Here is a 14,688-nt window from a genome sequence, read left to right as displayed (position 1 = left end):
CGATGCTTCCTCTTTGTTTCGTTACTTACAGATGGATCAGTAGGATGTCAAAAATATATTCACAGTTGGGATGACCATATTTGTTTAAATCAAACCAGCTTTTATGTACACATAAGGATCAATATACAACTCAAGGTCATGAAAAGGCCGGAGACAGCCATAAGGAGACATAATCAGGAGACACAAATGTTCCCTCGTTACTTCTAACTGTGTATGTTAACATATCAACAACTTCAACACCTCACAGACTCTGGCCCTGTACCAAATGGATGCACTATAGATACTGCCACCAATAAAGGTCATCTTATGAATCGCCATCTACAGTACATCAGGTCATCCATGGTGCTGCACACAACACTGTGTTCTTTCTACATGAAATAATGTGACAACACACTTATATAGCATCTCTGGACACACCACAGCTTATAGAAACAATCAACATGGAAAGTGTGTGTGTATGTGTGTGTGGCAGGGTGGGAGTGTGTGTGTGGCTGGGTGGGTGGCCGGGTGGGTGGGTGTGTCAGAGTCAGAGAGAGGAAACACTACATGGGCTGTGCAACACCTGAAACAACCGCAATCATTTGTCTTGCTATAAAATCACCCGCGTGATAATGAAACTGATAGCAAACCACAGCCGGCTGATGGGATAGTACCACGAGGCAATCTTTTTGCATAACTCTTATGCCTTCATAAAATCAAATCACTGTTTATTCCCTAAAGGGGAAGAGATGACGTGTAATCCATTCTGTGCGTAAATGGTTTTCAAAGACGAGATAACCACTGTTGTACACACACATGCGTGGCAGGTGTGCCGTTAATTTACTTTTCATTACGCACACTTTGCATACAGTTAACAGAAAGCACATTATTGCACCAGGCTGTTCTGTGCACGTGTAAAGTCAGTGATCATTACCTGTTAGTGCGGTGTGGTCTTGTTCTGTTAGCCCAGCAGGTGATCCTCTCTCCTCATAGCCGCTTTGCTAACCGAGACGGAGAAGAGGCTCGCATCCCCTCTCCGGTTCTATAAAACGGCTCCTCTCTCACACTGACACCGCTCAGGCTCGACTAGCGCGTAAAAGTTATACCATACCATCCACCTCCACAGCCAGAAACGGAGCCGATGGCAGATGTGACCTCCTAGGTTAAAACCAGCGGGTACTCCGGTGCAAGAAAAGGTCCCCTGAAAGTTCCGCTCCTCTTCTCCTCTTTTTCACAAGGTAAGGTAGGAAACTTTGTTATCAAGCCATACCAACATGGAGGAAACATCCAACTCAAACCTCAAAATTGGGCTTTTGCTTTACATCTAGAATTCCCTCTTTATCCTCTTTAGGTGGAAGCAACGAGAAAGTAGCCGAGTGTGGCGGGACAGAGGTGCGATGCTGTCGGGGAGTCGGGCAGACTGCTGGTGCGCTCCTGTCTGTCCTCCTGGAAGATGAAGAGCGCTGCTTCACTGTCAGCTCTGAAGTGGAGCAGCGCTCTCTAGCGGCCTGACGAGGGAACAGCTGACTACAGAGAAGCATGCAATAAATGTAAATGACACTGTACGGTATTCCTGTCTTCCTGTACGGAAGACCATATGGGCTGCGCCAAGACCTGTTGGATTTATGATATTTGCCTTCTCTTGTTAGCATAGACTGGCAGACAAATAGAACGTGGCACGTACTAATGTATCAGCACAATAACACACAAGCACACACTCAGTGATCGAAGCCGTGCCAACCAAACAGACATGTGTGTGTGTGCGTGTGTGAGCGCGTGTGCGTGTGTCTCTGTGCCTGTGTGTACTGGCGTGCATGTGCGTGAGTGCATGTGTTGTTTCAGTCTTCCACTACCTGAATTGGCCTGAGCAGCCCTAAGAAGTTTACTCACAACAAATGACTTTGTCCACACTCTGTCACTCTGCAGTTCATTTTGAGGAAGCAGCCCCACTGGCTCTGGGGTGTAATTTTGTGTGTGTGTGTGTGTGTGTGTGTGTGTGTGTGTGTGTGTGTGTGTGTGTGTGCGTGTGTGCGCGCATCCACATCCACGTGTATATGTGTGTACTCGGACTGCAAGAGAAACAGGTAATAGGAATAGGTATTAAGGCCACAGAAGTCAGGCAATAGAGAAACTTATAGTAAAACACCATCCACACACACACCACACACACACACACACACTCACACACACACACACACACACACACACACACACACACTTTCACTCAAAACAAAGTACAGTTGAAGTTCTAGCGGTGTGTGTGTGTGTAGTATACAGCATGCAAGTGCCAGAGTTTGTGTGTGGGTGTGAGATGTAATCGAGGTGATGATGTATGGTTGCACACATGGATGACAGGGTAATTGATCCATAGTGGGGGTTGTGATTGGGCGCGTGTGCATGTGAGGAGGCCCAGTGCCAGTCATATATCATTTCACCCAGTGAGCTAATCTGTTACTCTGACAAAGAGTTCAGATTACTGATCTCTCCTCTCCTTTCTGGCCCCCTTCTCGAGCCTTCAACACGCTTCTTTTTACACTTTTACACTCTTTTTTTCACCTTCTGTGTTTTCATTTGTCATTCTTTGATTTCTCCATATTACTTTTTACTGTAATATACTAAAGCATTCTGCTTCTCTCGTTGTTTGTCTCTTCAATGCTTTCTCTTTCTCTTCAAGTAATACTGGTGAATCACGCATATTCTAGCCATAGGATTTGTCTTCTGCACCATTCTTTGGCAGCACAGTTAAACAGCATGTGGACTGCAAGATAACAAATAAGGACAATGCATGCAAGATCCCAGGACTGCTTAGAAGCCCTCAAAAATCAACCTAATTACTTTGGGATCTGTGGCATTTGCACAAATACATACATCCTCAACCACACACATATGCGCGCACACACGCACGCACTCCAGTTGGTGGCCTCCCAATGACACAAAAAGGGATTTAACATGTGCCAATCAGAGACCTTGGTGTATTTCTGTCATAGAATTGTCAATTCCCACAGAGAAACTTTACAGATCACATAACAGCTTTGAAGAGGCTTGTTGTGTGCACATGAAGTAGCACACACACAAACAGCCACGTGGACATATTAATAGAGCAGATCAAAATAATCGAGTCATTAATTTGTCACACATTTCACTGTGGTGAAATCAGCTCAACAAAACAACTGAAATGGAGACAAATGGAGGCCAAACTATGAGATAATCCTTACAGGCATGAGGAGTTTGCCACATGGCCCTGCATGTACTTATAATAATCAGCGCTGTTAATGTGTGTTGATGTGGTCCAGCTGTCACATGCAAAACCTCATAGAGAAAAAATTACTTTTATAATTTTCAAAGGATGAGCCACAAAGCCCATGAAAAGATCAAAACCAGCAATGTGTTTGTTCATCTCTTAATATACTATGACTGTCTGTGGCTCTCAGTCCTAAACCCATTGGTTTCCTATGAAGAAGTAAATCTTTAATGCAGCTATTATCAATATTTTTTATAACAGGCCCAGGACAGAATGTGTGGGACTGACTCAAAATAATCTGCAATGGTCATATCCATTGCAATGAAGGAACATATGACGTATGTCCAATTGTTTTGCTAATTTAAGTTTAAGTTGTTTTTTTTTAAAGTTTTTGGACAGCAATGAATATTTAAGGTACAAAGGAATAAGCTACAGTATGTCAGGCATTGGATTCACATGCAATCATTGTTAATAGGGTTAGTTAATTGTTAGTTTGGGTGTTGTCATTGGATTTGTTGCCAGTTAGAAGAATATAGAATATCACCTGTATTATCGTTTAAAGTGCTCATATTATGCAAATTTCAGGTTCATAATTGTATTTAGAGGTTGTACCAGTATAGGTGTACATGGTTTAATTTACAAATAACACCATATTTTTGTTGTTTCTCTACATGTATATATATATATATATATATATATATATATATATATATATATATATATATATATATATATATATATATATATATATATATATATATCAATGTTATATAAAATAAACTGTTATATATACTGTATATATAACATAACAAAGGCAAGGAAAAAAGCCAAAAAGCATAATATGAGTACAAAAGAAAAACGCCATTTTCCATGGCCGCCATCCGCTACAATATGTTCTAACTGGCATCAAAAACGTGCCCTGGACAATACTGTGTAACATTATCATGTAAAAACATGAAAGTAAAAACAAAAGCTTTTTATACAGTATCATGTGTGCACATCTGCATGCATTTCCAGCCTTGCCAGATTAGTACTGTGTGCCACATAGTATTACCAATATTATGTGGCACAGAGATCTGAGTGCATTGCTTTATTTGGAATAAACATACACATAAACACACACACACACACACTTTGTGTTCTGTGTTGCATTGGCAGGCAGTAATACCCCCATTAGCATATGAAAGACAGCAGCTGGAAGGTGTAGCTGTCACTGTTGCTGTTCCTTGTTGTGTTATCCACTTGGATGGCAGCTCCTCTGTTCTTGCTAACCCTTGCCTCGCTAACGTTTCGCTGTTGCACCCACTCCTGTCTTTTTGTGTGTCTCCTTCTGTCTATCAGTCATGCTTTTTTCCTCCTCCATGTTTGACTAATCAAATCACTCAGGGGAAGGGACATACAGTTAATGCATTTATGAAGCGTAGAGCCTCATTACAGACAGCTTGGACAGAAATTATGTAAACATGCATTGTTTATCATATTTTCATGAGTTTCCCTTAGAAATTTCTGCGTTCATTTGTAAAATTTAACTGCTGAAAAAGTTTTTTTTTAACTCAAGCAGTGCTTCTTGGAAGAATGTAAGTTACTTTGTAAAAAAAAAAAAGAAGAAGTTACAGTAGACCACTTATCACAAGCTGTAAGTTGAGTTGAAAGACAGAGCCGCCCTTGGCAAAGAACGCTTTATCTCAGATAGCAGCAGGGTGCAACCTACCAACTAAACTCGCTCTCTCCTCTTGTCTTCCTCTCTTTTTCTCACTCATAGATGTAAATGTTCAAACAGACTAATTCCTTCAAAGCTCCAATGAGCATGAAAGACCAGTCTTTGCCTTCATTGCTAATTAATGGCCTTGCATTGCAGCTTGAAAGCTACATAAGCTTAGCTTGAGACTCTTATTAGCGGTAACTACACTATAGTTAGCTGCATTAAAATTACATTACAGACATCTTAGAGACACCTTATATGGATCAAATTTCAGTCTAATTTTTTATTTTAAATGTAATTTACAGTACATGGAAATAAGATGAATTGTCTCATTGCACCAAAGAAGAGGCAGAATAGCCCCACTGTTATTCAGATGGTCAGACTATTGTTGCTCTCTTTGTCCTTGTAACTGGTCATACCAAAAGAACATGATTTTTTTAGGCAAACCCAATGGCTGCATTAAGTTGTTATGGCACAGATGTTTATAAAAACTTTTGCTTACACATCCAGCCGACACGTGGAAAACATGTCAAAGTTAAATATTCCACCTGTCTCCAGTGGTGTAACTCCATTGAATGGACACTATCAGTGTTTATCAGACTCATAGATACACCTACTAGCAGGTTCAGAAAGCCGTAATCATCTATTCCTATGGTAACAATTGTCGTTAGCTTGGTTGTAGTTTACATCAACATTGAATAATTTAAGGGATTGCTCCAGCGCTGCCGGATGTTCCTCATTTTCAGCCGGATGTCCTCACCTTCCGCTTTCTTTGTGTTGGCATTTTCAACTCCTGTTGATTTATGAGGACTATGGTTAACTGTTCCTCAGATCTCTGCAGGGTAAATCAAGACAGCTTGCTAGAGATCTGTCCAATCTGAGTTTTCTCTTGCAAGCTTAAAACAACTTTTGAACAGGTACATGTTCCACCAAAACAAGTCCCTTCCCGAGGCTATTTTGCAGAGGCTCCATTTTTGCATCTGGCGCTCAGTGTTGCCCAAGACGATTGTGATTGGTCTAAAGAAATGCCAAAAAAAAAACATTTTTCTCCTATCCCGAAATGCTGGGTGGGCTAGCCAGACCCTGCTTTCGCAGTGCTGTGGAGGAAGGTCTGTCAATGCAAGACTAGCTTGGTCAGGCCCCCTTGGCATAACTTTTTAACACTCTGGGAAGTCACGTTACTTGGTTAGGTTCACCCAACAAAACTACATGATTATGCTTAGGCAAATTTTGTGAATTGGGTTTGTTGCGTTCGTTAAGAACTCTACATATGGATTTAAAGCTGACTTTTGGTTTCACACGGGAAACGAACAATGGTCTCTCAGGGGAAAGTCCTGTGTTTGTTTGTTTCCAGCTTACCAATACCTGATAACTGCCTACTGAGCTGAGGTGTAGAGTAGGGCCATTCCACCACATATCTAAACAACTAATAATGCCCATTCATTTGGCTGATAACATTCAAAGCGGGTGAATATTTACTCTCCATTAGCTCTGTTGTGGCCTTTGGCTGTTTTGCTTTTTTGTTGAGCTTTTCCTTTGGGAATAAGGTTGATGACAGCAGTGAATATGAGTTGCGGGCTGTAAGAACAAAACAAAACAATGAGCTGAAAGACTCTAAAAGAGTTGAGGAGAGCTGCAAAGGTGGATTATAATTCTCTGGGGTTGTCACGAAATGCGACCCCGGTTACACACATAGTCATGTGATCTATTGACTATTAAAATCAAAATATTAATTTTGATAAGTGCAGCTTTAAACACACTTTGGATAACTACTGTGTCATATTGTGGCTTTCTTAGTTAAATAAAAGTACAATCCTATACAATACAATTCATGTGATGATGTGAGAATGTAATTACTTCCATTATCTTCCCTACAGTATCCACACTAATGATGTCAAAGGACTAAGTGGCAACAACTTCCACAAATCTTTTTTAAATATAAACTCAGTACACTCACACACGTAGGCTTGAGGACATGCTGGACAAGCTTCCTCACATCAGTTGACTTTGATAAGCACGACAAGGAGGAAATGAAGAGCATTGTGTTATTACTTGATGTTCCGTTCTGCTGTGTTCCCAAAATGTCACTTTTTTATGCTTCGTCATTCTTTACAACCGGAGTGCACGATGGACACTAGCGTAAACCTATCTATTTTCTTAGGTCCTTATAGGCTGTTTGATCAATGTTTGCATTCAGTTTCAAACCTGGAACTAGTGTGATGCAATACATACATATACATAAGTAGAATAGAAAACGCTCATACGTGTTGTTTAACAATGCAGTGATGTCGGTTTTGTCACACAGTGGGCTACTCTGTAACAAGTAGAGGACCCAGAGTGATGATCCTTTAACTTATCAGATATCCATGTGTGATGGGAGTCAGTTATCCCATACATGGTACACCAGCTGGAGAGCCCTCTCATTGCAACAAGATACTTGTTTCCTTGGCTTTTTAAAATATTCAGTGGTGAAGTGGTGACACAGGTTCATGAGAGTGCAAATAAAAGCTCTACTTCTTGATGGTTTTTACAATTACTGGAGAGAAATAGTGACAGAGAAAATATATGTAAGAGAAATAAAAACCAATCTCCTCTCCTTGCCTTGTGTCTTGACCTCTAAGCTCGATTCATCTGAGCAGCAGGATCCGGGGTCCTGTTTTATAATCTCCTGAGCCCAATGAGATACAGGCGTTATAATGCAACAGCCACTCATAATCCAAAATCTTTTCAGGAAAAACAACAGCCAAAAAAATCTGGGATTATGTTGTTCTGCACTACCGGTTCAGGGAGAGGAATATATGTCTCTCTTCTGTCTTTCTTCTTTTAATCCTCTGTCACTCTATTTTGCTCTTTCAGCCTTTCTCTCTCTCTTTTTCTTTCTCTAAATCTGGTAAACGGCTTTACTTCTTATCAGAATGGAATCAGACAGGAAAGGCTGTATTTGGAGGCTAAAGAGCAAAGTTTTCTGCAAATGCATTGTCAGGTTTATACTGTACTGTAGTACAGTTAAGAGAGAGAAAGGCTGAGAGCATGTCGTTTCTTAGGGTTTAGACACTATTCTTCTACTTGCATTGAAAAGTATTAGTAGATATTGTGCCCTTAACCCATCCCTGCATCCAGCACCCTGCTACACTGTGGCTCAGTGTACGTAAACTGGATTAGAGGTTCAGACACCAACACAAGCACGTAAGCGCGCCTTTAGCTTTACATATTTGAACAGCACAGCTAAATACTTGGCCCAAGTGAAATGGGATTACACTTTTACTGTCTCTTCAATTCCTGGTTTTGATGTGTGTGTGGCATGCTCATCCCTGCAAAGCCTGACAAGAAGAAGGCAATTGTTTTTAAACTCCTTGTGAACATGGTCTGCTGAACAAAAGTCTGTCCAGCCTAGATTCACATTTATGTAGGTTTAAATTGCCTGATAGTAAGACAACATCCCATCCATACAGATGTGTGTCTATAAACCCATAGAGGCATCACTGTGCAAAGCACAGCCACTGAAAGCAATTCAGTCTCAACGTTGCCAGTGGGACTACACTGCATTCATTCATCTGTCTTTCCCCTCCCTCAACCGTCCTTTCCCACCTGCTTCCCCTTTCCCCTTCACTTCTCTCCTCTGACCTCCTCATTTCCCCCTGATGACAACACCTACACATGATTAATGATAATCCATGCTGGCCATTGACTGCAATTAGGGAGCATTTTATGTGAGAGGCAGCATGGAGAATTTCCACTCACTCTTTCTGTGTTCCCAGTTGTGTCTTTTACTCAACTGACTCCAGCTTACTGAGGAAAAAGACACCAGAGGGAGCCGAGATGAAATACACTTTGGAGAGGAGAAAACCAGTGAGCCCATATCCACTGCTACTAACAGCACTATTGTGAAGAAAAATCCGCTCCAAGCATGAGTAGGAATAGGCAGACTAGTTTGGTGGTTATAAATGTCATCTTGTGGAGAAATATATTTCTTTTCATTTGGTTTTGGTCTAGTTTCAAATCCTTAATGTATCTTCTGAATGGGTGAACTAGCATGAACAGTAAGCAGGTTGTACTTGGGATGTCAATACTGGTAAAATGAGTCGCTTAAACACCTTTTGTAAAGAAAATACATTAGTATGCAACAAGAAAGAAAGAAAAGCATGCAGAGGAATTACATCAACTGACAGTTTTTGACTATTTGTGTGATTTAAGGGCCCTCTAGTGGTCAGGTCAGCTTTCTTGCCAAAAGTTGGATGCTGATTAAACAGTAATGAAAATGTTACTCATCTAAAACACAGTTAATTTACAGTCTCACAGATGAATATAATGGTTATTTAAAGTGTTGGTTATAATAAGTGGTATTTAAAGCACCCCTGGTAGACAGGTATGTAGGAAAATAAAAATAAAATCATGTTTTGGTCGTCAATCTTCATCAGCACATCTTTAATCTAAGGCCCAGGTTGTAACAAGGACATTTCCAACAGCTGAGACGGTAAACTTATTTCTAGTAGGTACTTTGATCATTTCACGGCCTCAAATATTTATCATGGTTTTATTAGATATTTTCGCGAAACAATTATTTCAACTATTTTTACCTTTGTCTTTACATCTGATTGCTTTCGGTATTGAGTCATCTTTTGATTGTTTTCTTAATTAACGGATTAATCGTTTGGTATGAAATTGTTAGCAAATTAGGAAAATGCCAATGTTCCCAGAGCACACAGTGACACTTTCAAATACCTTGCTTTGTCTGATGTATAACTTTCACAAAAGACAAATAAAATATTTACATTTTAGAACTAGAACCCGTAAGCTTTTGCCATTTATAAAGTGAAGTGCCAACAGTGTGCGGGATCTTTTGTTTTAAAGCATCTGAAATGCAAAAGAGTTCAGATGCCATCTCCATGTTTTTGTCCAAACAAGATCAATGACATGAATTTTCTTCTGCTCCTTGTCATCAGTATTACTCACTATTCCTGCAGTATGATCTTTTCCAAACAGTGACATGCATGCAGGTTGTACAATGTGTGTTAAACCACTAAGTGTCGCTGTGTCCTCACATTTTAGCTGTGTTAGTGCCAAAGGGTGAAGTGAGGTTTACTTTGGTCTATCTCCTCTCTTATGAGTAAACTTCCTCAGGGACATGACGGGGGAGTCAGCAGCCTCGAGCTTGTTCTCTTGTTTTCTGTGTTCACTGATCCTTAATGACCAGTGGGGGGAAAAAGATTAGAAATGACAGAAATGGGTTTTACAGAATAATTGATATTGGTGTTGTGCCCTCAGAGCAAAGGTACAGTGTGACCCCAATACTGAATTATTTCAAGGTGGTATAAGTATAAGTTTTGATAACTCCATGAAAGGCTTAAGTCATATACAGTATGTGCCACTTTTAATGCACAATCAGTCCTTTCAAAGAGATACTTTTTTGTAGTGCTTCTGCAACTTCTGCAACTTCTTCAAACGTTGTGTTTTTCATTTCTAAAGGTTTACATGCTACACTGGACACTTTGATGCAATGACAGCATAGTCTGTGACTGTGATACGGTATGCCCCATAATGTATACTTCACAAAAAAATCACAACAGTGGAATGTGAACAGATGTCCTGTACTCTATCCTACTACTAACGTCTAAACTCTATGGTTTAAGAATAAAAATACAGCCTTTAAAACCACAAGAACTATGTACAATAAGGACATGTTGATACAAGAGACTACTGTACAACTCTATAATTTATATTTGATTGATAATGCAAAAAATGTGTTACATCACCCATGCAGGTTTGTATGTACAGTTTTGCAAGACATTTTCAAAGTTTAATAATTTTGTCTAGTAATCTATACTTTCCTCATCACTTTATTCTTCCATGTGACACTTCCTCACATACTACTTGACATTTAAAATCACACATTTGGATAGATTTCTCTTTACTTTTAAACAATTTCACCATTGAAAGTTAAATAGGTGGATTGTAAAGTAAAGTTCTGGTTGGTCTTCAACGGTGTAAAGAAAGACATCTGCATTATCATTCAGCTTGTAACAATAACAGTTAAGACATAATCTCATAGGGTACTCATGATAGTTGCAACTGTTGCAACTATCTACTCAAAAGAATAGTTTAAAATCCATACTTTTCAGTGAAAGGGTATTGGTGTCATGACACCAGACTTACATCACTTTTGTACCAATTCCTTTTTGATCTTGTTGTGTATTGGTTTCAGGCAATCAGCCTCCCTCTCTACAGTAAATCACACAACAGCTCTTCTTGACGCCCTTGTATACAACAACAGAGTCAAAATACACAACTTGACTCTGTATGTCTAAATTACTGTGACATAGTCTAGCTAACTTGTAGCAGTGTGGGTGTTGACAAGTTTTTCCCTTGAGGCCGTACAAACTAATTGTACTGTACATTAATGAGCCCACACTGGAAAATCAGCTAAGTTAGCATGCTGGATCAGCAGAAGTACATTTCCAGGATAATTGCCACATGTGCCAGATGTCCCTAACCTTCCGCTCTCTGCGTGATGATGTTCATAAAATCCATTCTCTTCGAGAAACAACAACAAACTTCGAGAGGATTGTAAGGATTTACAAAGAATTATGGCTTAGGCGGTTTTGCGACCCCAATACTGAATTATATTGCTATGGACCAAGTGCAAACCGTATACACTGGTAGGAGCAAATTACATTTAACCATGTATCTAACTAATGTAAATGTAAATAGCTCATGTTACTGTATGGTGACAACAGCTAACTTCGTTAACTATTTTTTGTGGCATTTTCTTTTGCGGGGTGCAATTGCTTTACCAAAACAAGTTCTTTCCAGAGACCAGTTTGCCGAGCTACTGTGACTGCGTCTGCCCAAGATGGTTGTGATTTTTGTAAAAAAAAAGCAAAAAACCCAGAGCGTTTTTTTTTCCTATCCCAGAATGTACCTGTGGTACAGCCAGACTTTACTCCACAGCGCTGTGGAGATAGGACTCGCAATGAGAAGCGAATGATGGTGATACAGGGTACAGCAGATAAAGCTAATTTTAAGGCTTGTTGTTTTGTTAAAATGTCGGGATATCGGTCTCTTGACAGCTTATAAGTAGTCTTCTCTGTCTTGTATCCAGAAGTTGTAGTTTGACTTCTGAAGGTGCTGCTAAACACTTGCACCTGATTCCTGTACTGAAATTCAGTCAGGCTCTGCCATGGTGCTAAATGATGGAAATACCACCCATAATGCTCCTTGCTGCTGTTAGGCGACTATGTGAGATACTGCAACCCAGAGTTTGATGTTAATTTAAAAAAAAAATCTGTAATGATGAAAAAATTACATTAATTATCCTATTTCTTTCATTTATGTGACTCTAATGATAAAAAACAGGTGTTTCTAGATTGAAGTAGCAAATTCAGACATGTCTTCTTGTGAAATAGGTGCTGGAAGCTTGGTGGTGTAGAAACTACATTGGCTCTTGGTTGCTGACAGTTAATTCCATTGACTGTTAAATATTTACAGTTTATGGTTGATTCAAATGATTGCATTTCTGCCATCCACTCCTTTCACTGACTACAAACCATTCCACGTGTCTTTTGTGTAGCAGAGCAAGGTGTTTTAGATTGGATGGTGCTAATATAATAGCTTTCCCTCTATATTGGACCAGGTCTCTCCGTTCCCTCAAAACCGTGCAATGTCAAGAGGATATGTCATTGGTCAACAGCATGAATTTACATGTAGACGTTTGTGAATTGATTTTAGCCTGAAATTTAAAGTTATAAATGCTGGTGCTCTTAGACGTGAAACCTGACAAACTCAAAAGTTTGATTCATTTACACTCACAACTGGCTCTGTGTGCATCACTGACTGAAGTAAATATTAAAAGTTCCCAAATAGATGTATCCAGTCAAAAAAATCCAACTATTTAAATGGATAGACTCAGCTGATGCACCACTTATCATGCCAAAATAGCAGTTTAGGAGGGGGCAGACTGAGAATAATGGAGTAAAGGGGTGTTGTAAATGCATACGCAGGGCTATGTTCTCTCTAAACTGCAGCTGCATTTCAAACCCTCATCTTTCTTCAGTCTACACACTTCAGCTATCAGCTCCCCCTCACAGACAGCTTACAGAAATAGAATCAGCATTCTATCTGACTGGGAGGTGCCACTGTGCATTGGTTTATCTGAATATACAGTCTGTGGGTATTACCATGGAAACTGCAGAGAGCTGCCAAAGTTACTGTCAAAGAGCCCAAATACAGAGAAGTCAGATCAATTCAGTTTAATGTTGAGCCTTGTGTTGTTTTCCCCTCATGAGAATTAAAACCGCTAGAAATAGTGTTTATAATAGGCTACTGTGGGTTAATAACATGCCAAGCCTACTGTATGCCATGAAATGTTCTTCTTACCCTAAAGATGCTGGGGTTTTACTTTTCTCAAGAGTGAATTAATTTACAACCTCATGAGAGGTTAAAAGCTCAAATGCCTGTTGTGTAAGTTCCTGATGCACTGTGGGAGAAAATTACTTAGATAAAAGTCCATCTCCTAACCAGTCTATGCTCCTAACACAAGGAAGAAGAAGAACAAGAACAAGAACAAAAAGAAGAAAAAATCTCCGATTTTACTAAACAAAAAACAAGCCAGCTTGCTTGTGGGATAACGGAAAACGCCACTTGGTGGTAAATGACAGACCACCTCTTTATATGATGTCATGTCTAACCGCAAATGGGAGGGGACTTTGTAACGGTTTAACCATTTAAGCCAATAGCGTGAAGGCGCTGGAATCTCAAATATTGAAGGCACCGTGCTGCATTCATTTACATTCAGGAATCTTCTAATTACAAATGTAATGCTCTGAATGAGAACGTGGTATACGTCTGACGCTCTGTTCCAAATTGATAAATTCTGTGTTTTTTAAAAGGGCGTTTCCATGCTATTTGTAAATGACAATAGAAAGTCATTTAATCTTTGAGTGTGGTGTTGATAGGCAATTTTTGTCATAGCTGAAACAGATGTTGATGGTGGTGTGCCAGGTCTGGAAACAGCTCACGAAAATAAGAAATTAATTAATTTGATTTTAAGAAAGACCCTTTCACTGTTCAAAATACACATCCTTTATGTCTAGGTGTTGAAAACTGTAATGATTAAGGCCTGTCAAGTACTCAAGAACACTGATGAACACTCCCTTAAAATTCTATTTTTCTTTTTTTTTAAGAAAAGAAAAAAAGAAGGTAAAACCTAGCTCATCAGGTACAGAAGTATCACCTGAGCCAGCCTTGAGGACTCAAAACACACAACGTTTTTATGTTTCACATGTGAAACTGGCAGTAGGCTACCAGAGTTACAGTTGGATTGACTTCAGCATGTTTATCAACATAGTGCACTGTCACAATGAGACATGCTGTAAGCTATAGCTATATATGCTAGCCTACGTCATGACATTACAAATTTAGTATGGATTTGGGACACAAAGCAAAATGGATTTGTTTGATACTAGGGATCAATTTTAGACAATATAGTAACCCAATCATACATATTAAAGGAATTTAAGAAATATAGATGCAAACATTGGCTTGACAATGTGTTCAGGTTCTTTATTTGTCATGTGCACAACATAAGTAGGATATATTTACATTTTGACATTATAGGCTATATACAAAACAACTAATCAATTATTTGGGTAAACATGCGGCAGATTAATCAACAATTCAACTAATAGTTACTTGCAACCCCTATTGCCACTGAACTTCCGAGCCAAATGATACGCTAATGGGGAGTTTAAGTTTCCGGGGGAGCCTGAAT

At 39.5% G+C, this 14,688-nt stretch overlaps 1 protein-coding gene across 1 annotated transcript in view; it reads right to left on the bottom strand.

The window, feature by feature from the left end:
• LOC117948036 (chemokine-like protein TAFA-2) overlaps positions 1-1,437 on the bottom strand; it is a 77,486-nt gene extending 76,049 nt beyond the window's left edge. Inside the window, exon 1 of the mRNA XM_034877473.1 lies at positions 914-1,437. The gene's annotated coding sequence lies outside the window, so the exon portion shown is untranslated. The remainder of the gene's footprint in view (positions 1-913) is intronic.
• Between the last annotated feature and the right edge of the window lie 13,251 nt (positions 1,438-14,688).

This window comes from Etheostoma cragini, chromosome 7 (assembly GCF_013103735.1).
Source record: "Etheostoma cragini isolate CJK2018 chromosome 7, CSU_Ecrag_1.0, whole genome shotgun sequence".
Taxonomy (NCBI): Eukaryota; Metazoa; Chordata; class Actinopteri; order Perciformes; family Percidae; genus Etheostoma; species Etheostoma cragini.
The sequence above is the reverse complement of the archived record's forward strand: the minus strand, read 5'-3'. Positions and strand labels throughout refer to the sequence as shown.